The sequence below is a fragment of the Colobus angolensis genome, unplaced genomic scaffold (assembly GCF_000951035.1).
Source record: "Colobus angolensis palliatus isolate OR3802 unplaced genomic scaffold, Cang.pa_1.0 Scaffold108, whole genome shotgun sequence".
In the NCBI taxonomy this organism is placed as follows: Eukaryota; Metazoa; Chordata; class Mammalia; order Primates; family Cercopithecidae; genus Colobus; species Colobus angolensis.
Window position 1 is genome coordinate 2,258,252 of NW_012111808.1, and position 6,000 is coordinate 2,264,251.

Here is a 6,000-nt window from a genome sequence, read left to right on the forward strand (position 1 = left end):
TGGTGCCAGGTTCCTGTAGTCCCAGCCATACAGGAGGCTGAGGCAGGAGGATCACTTGAGCCCAGGAGTTTGAGGCTTCAGTGAGCTAGGATCCTGACACTGCACTCCAGCGTGAGTGACAGAATAAGACCCTGTCTTGAAACACACACACACACACAAACAGACCTCAAGTTATTTTGATGCTCTTTTTTTTTCCCCAAAAGGAACTTGCAATTTGAGTAGGAACTTAAAGGCATTCAGAGAGACACTGTCTTCTTTTTAGGCTCACAGAACTGACTAGATTTTTATAAAAGGATTTCTGTTCAACTACAGAAATCTCCCTAAGAGGATATTTAAGCATAAGTTGTCAAACATGACCCACCCCCACCCCCAAAATGCATTTGCCATAATAGCACAAAGGAAGGTCAATGGAGATATATAAGAAAACAATTCTGGCGGGAAACTGCTATTCCAGTTTCCTGATTCCTAATAGAGGTATACCAAAAGTCAATGTTCTTGTAAAGTTAAGAAGTTCTTTTTTGTTTGTTTGTTTGTTTGAGGCAGAGTCTCGCTCTGTTGCCCAGGCTGGAGTGCAGTGGCAAGATCTCAGCTCACTGCAACCTCCACCTCCCAGGCTCAAGCAATTCTCTTACCTCAGCCTCCCGAGGAGATGGGATTACAGGCACACGCCACCACACACAGCTAGTTTTTAAAAAAATATTTTTAGTAGAGAAGGGGTTTTACAATGTTGGCCAGGCTGGTCTCCAACTCCTGACCTCAGGTGATCCACCTGCCTTAGCCTCCCAAATTGCTGGAGAAAGTTAGAAGTTCAGACTAGTCTCGCTCTGTCACCCAGGCTGGAGTGCAATGGTGCAATCTCAGCTCACTGAAACCTCTGCCTCCTGGGTTCAAGCGATTCTCCTCCCTCAACCTCCTGAGTAGCTGGAATTACAGACGCATGCCTCCATGCCCGGCTAGTTTTTGTATTTTTAGTAGAGATGGGGTTTCACCATATTGGTCAGGCTGGTCTCGAACTCCTGACCTCGTGATCTGCCCAGCTCGGCCTCCCAAAGTGCTGGGATTACAGGCATGAGCCACTGTGCCCGGCCAAGTTAACAAGTTCTTAATGTTGGTTTGTTCTCTAGACAGTTATACGCAGAAAACACCACTGCTTAATAGGAACCTGGATATTTAACTCTTGGCATTCATATTTAAAATTATCATAAACGAGAGTCAAAGCACCAAATAAGAGGCTGGCTCACATCAGTTATTCTCACATTATGCTACCATGGAAGCTGCACCAACATACCTGTTTTACCATGCAAATGTAATTGCATAAACATCTACTAAATGGTGAACAAAATGTGGCATAGCCATGGCATGGAATAAACCCTAGTCAAGCAATAAAAAGGAACCAACTACAGATACATGTGACAACCTGAATAAATCTCAACAACTATTCTAACTGAAAAAAGCCAGATGCTAAAGACTATATATTGTACGAGTCCATCTGTATGAAATGTCCAGAAAAGGCAGATCTAAACAGACACAATAGAATAGGGGTTGTCTGGGGCTGGGGTAAGAATGGGAGTGATTGCAAACAGGTCCCAGGGATGTTTGGGGAATGATGAAATGATATAAAATTGGATTGTGCTAATGGTTGCACCATTCAGTAAATTTACCAAAAATCATTGAAACACTTGGATATATTACATGGAACGTAAATTATATCTCCAATAAAGCTGTTAAAAAAAAAAAAACAGAAAAGTAAGAATAACTTGAATAAAGATGCTATTTTCCTCTGGGGGAAAATCTAATTATAGTCATATTTTTCTAATTTATAGCAAAAAAATAATTTAATGGATAGATTTTTTTCCATTTTAAATTTTTTGTTTATTAATTTTTGTCTCTAGATTATTGCCATCCATACTACAAGTTTAGTTTTCATTTAATTTGCATGAAATTGATACTTAGCTATTTTAAGTTAATATTTCATAGCATTAAGCCTAAAACACATGATTCCTAAGTTCTTCCCCAACCTAAGCAAAAGAGAAAACCACTGACCAGAATAACATGCAAGCTCCTCTATCATTTTTAGATTTGACTATTTAAATCAGTTTAAGGAAATATGTGATTAGAAACTAATCTGGTTTCAGTCATGGTCGAAATTGAATGGATCATTGTGGTCTGTAAATCTATGGCCTTGACTTGGGGTGGCCTGGAGGACTCCAATGTAGTCAATTCCAAGAGGACAGAACTGTGTCTTATTTACACAGGGCTGTGTTTGGCCCAGACCTTCTTCCCCTCCCATCTGGTTCTCTCACACAGAACACAGTGCCCTCAATAAATATTGTTTTAGTGATTACATGAATAGGCCCACAAATTTACAGATGCACCAAATAGTTTCTAAAACTGAATGTACACACACACACACACACACAATCTCTCTCTCTCTCTCTCTCTCTCTCTCGTTTTCCAAACCCACATAAATGGCTGTTTTTGTGCTTAGTAAATGACAATCATTTAAACATGTTAGTAAATTCATGGTAAAATTTTGCCATAATGAAATATTTTCAATCAATAAATAGCCATATAATTTTGATGTAAATATCTCAGTTCAAAAGATGAGAAACTACTACTTTAAAAGACTTTTACATTCCCACCAAAATCTTCAGTTATTTCCCTTTTCAGTCATTTTTCCAAGCAAACATACACCTCATTTTTCAGCTTTGTCTAAATCTAGCTTACAGTTTTTAGCTTTGGCCAAAATTTGGATTACAACTCACCTTCAGTGTTGAGCACCCTGTAAACAAATAAGCTAACAAATAACATGCCTATCAGTAATTCACAAAATAGCATCAGTATTAATTTCAAAAGTCTCTTTCTAGTTAGGACAAGGGATCAACTTATTTTGTAAATAACGAGAGGTAAGAACCTTCTTATGACGTTGGCCTTATGACGTCAGCCTGGGTCCCAGGAAGTACAGTTGTTTTCATTCTTTCTGCAAACATTTGAGGAACCACACGGGGACACTCCCTGCCTTGGGCAGAAATTCCTCTGTGTCAAGGGCCTTCACTCAAACTGGGAGTGCGGTGGCGAAGGGAGTGGGCAGCAGGGGAAAAGCGTAACAACAGCACCAATTGTGTCTGCCGGGGTACCTGACACTCCTGCCCAGCTCACATTTCAGGAAAACCAGACTTCAGTAGCTCTGAATATTTAATAGCATTAGGTAAAATCAAAAGGACAGATTATCTCCTATCACAAACACAGAATAATTCCTTTTTGTATTCTGACACTTCATCCGATCTATATACACCAAGAAAGTAAAAGAGGTTTTTGATTCCTAAAATAAAACAATTAGAATATAATGGGGAACAGACGCAGCTTCAGTTAGGTTCAGGGCTTGTTGCTTTTTCCGATCCTTATATTCAATTTTGTCTTCACTTCCAAAAAGGCTGAAAATTCACAGCTATGTTATCATCCAGTCTAAAAACTACACCTGCACGGTCCCATACTAGTCTTTAGTAAGATAAGAGTGTTCCTTTGTCTAGCCGCCTAGCACTCTGTAACTTCTGGCTCTAAAATCTCATGATGCCTACTCAACATGAAGGAAACGGTCAAGCAATGGGCTGTTCTTTTAACTACACCTGCAGCTGCGGAAGTCCGGACAAATGAATGAAGACAGCCACCCTCATTCATCTCTGCTGTTTAAAAAATACGAGCGCAGTGACCTGTCAAAGTCGCCACGCTGGAGTTCCCAGGTCAGGGCGTTTACCGCAGGACTTTTCTCCACGGCCTCTGAAATTAGCAGGCAGAAATCGCGGGGACCCTTGACAAACGGATTGTATAACAACAACCTAAATAAATAATCAGTTGTGTGCCGGGTTAAGTAGGGGTTCCTCTCTGCGGAAAAAAAAGCAACTCTTCCCAGTGGAGAAGAAACTTCTTGCCCAGGAAATTCGAGCCCAGAACCGAGGTTTTCAGGGAGGATTACCTCTTCACCAAGGACCCTTTTACAGGAAATGTCTTTGATGCCAGGAGCTCCGCTGGGGAAGCCGCTGGAAAGGCACCTGGACACCCACATACCTGGAGGGGATGCGGGGGCGCGCCGCAGGGACCCGGCCCGAAGGTCCCTACCTTCGGACTCGCCTACTTGGGGGGCGCCCAGCCGGCACGGGGTCCCGATGCTGCTCCTCCCCTGGGTGATCGGGCCTTGCGGCCAGGGTCGGTTGCCAGGGTCCTGGGAGTGCAGCCGCCACAGCCCGCAGGTTTGGCTCCGCTCCGCGGGGCGCGCCCAGGGCAGAGTCCGGCGCCGGTGAGGCTCGGGGAGGAGTCGCGGCGGGACGCGCCCGCCCATCGCGGGAGAGCCAGGCTCTGCCCCTCACGCCCCTCGCTAGGGTGCTGTACAGGTGGGTTGGGGGAGGGGATCGGCTGCTGCTTTTCAAGAAGTTTCTATTTGCTCCCTAAGTTTATAAACTTTTTTGTTTTTTAAATAATTTTTGATTTTATTGTTTCTAGTATAAATTTATGGCGTACAAGTGCATTTTTTTGTTGTTTTTTTTTAAAAACCTTTCTTTTGGAACTTAAATAAAGTTGCAAAGATAGTAGAGAGAGTCTTCTATATACCCCTCAGTCGGTGTCTCCTAATGCCTACAGCTTCGACAACCATGGCACATTTGTCAAAACGATGAAATTCACATTGGGCCCGGAACGGTGGCTCACGCCTTGTAATCTCAGCATTTTGAGAGGCCAAGGCAGGCGGGAGGATCGCTTGAGCTCAGAAGTTTGAGACCAGCCTGGGCAACACAGCGAGACCTCACTTCTACTAAAAATATTTTTAAAAAGAAACTAACATTGATCTGCCACTATTAACACTACTCCAGACTTGATGTAGCTGTCACTAGCTTTTAGGCTAACCCCTTTCCCTTTCAGGATCCCGGCTGGGATACCACTCTGCATTTAGCTTCCTGTGTCCTTTGTCTCCTCTAATTCATGATAGTTTCTCTGTCTTTTCTTGACTTCGACAGCTGTAAGGAATTCTAGTAAAGTATTGTGGTAAAGTATTCTGGTAAGGTATAGTTTTGTGGGGGTACCTCGACACCCACTCATATGGGTGTTGTCTACTGTTTTCTTCTCATGATGAGACTTGGGGGAGGAAAGCCTCAAAGATGAAGTGCCTTCCCCATCTCATCCTCTCAGGGACGATGGCACGATGGCCACGTGATTTATCACTGGTGACTTGACCTTGATCCCTTAGTTAAGGTTGTGTCTGCCAGGTTTCTCTACTGCAAAGCTGTTTTTCTCTTTCCATACACTCTACTCTGAATGGCATGACTCAATTCAACCCACACTCAAGATGAGGGCAAGATTAAACTCCATCCCAGAGGACGGAGTATTCATATATTATTATTTAGAATTATTCTGTAAGGAAGATTTGTTCCATCTCTCTTGTTTATTCAATCATTTATGTCAGTATTTGTTATGTCAATATGGACCCATGTATATTTATTTTATATTGTTGGCTAGAATTCAATACTACATTATTAATTTTGTTGCTCAGATGGTTCCAGCTTTGACCACTGGGAACTCTTTCAGGTTGGCTCCTGTGTCTCTCTGAAAGTTCATAAACTTTTAGGATTGTGGGGGGGGCGGGTGTATTTTCTCCACCCCACTCCTCAACATTTAACAGATTGAGAAAACTGCAATCCAAATCCTTCAATATCCAAGGGCTTTTCAGAATCTTCCTGGGAATCCTACAATTACTGATTCCCACCACAATTAGAGAGAAATGTTATTTATTTTTTTTTACTAACAGATTAACTTGTAGATTGTGACCCAATTGGAGAAGTGAAAGTTGATGGTTCTTAGGTAATTTTTTTGTTAACTAATCCTTTTGGTTCTATTAAATAGATATATGTATATTTACAGACAAATCATGTTGCAAAGATAGCCATGGATGTTTATTATAAGTTTCAGCACTGAAGAAATCCAGCTGTTGAGGATCATTTGTTACACTGCCTT

At 42.1% G+C, this 6,000-nt stretch overlaps 1 protein-coding gene across 1 annotated transcript in view; it reads right to left on the reverse strand.

The window, feature by feature from the left end:
• CCDC68 (coiled-coil domain containing 68) overlaps positions 1-4,065 on the reverse strand; it is a 55,684-nt gene extending 51,619 nt beyond the window's left edge. Inside the window, exon 1 of the mRNA XM_011949080.1 lies at positions 3,974-4,065. The gene's annotated coding sequence lies outside the window, so the exon portion shown is untranslated. The remainder of the gene's footprint in view (positions 1-3,973) is intronic.
• Between the last annotated feature and the right edge of the window lie 1,935 nt (positions 4,066-6,000).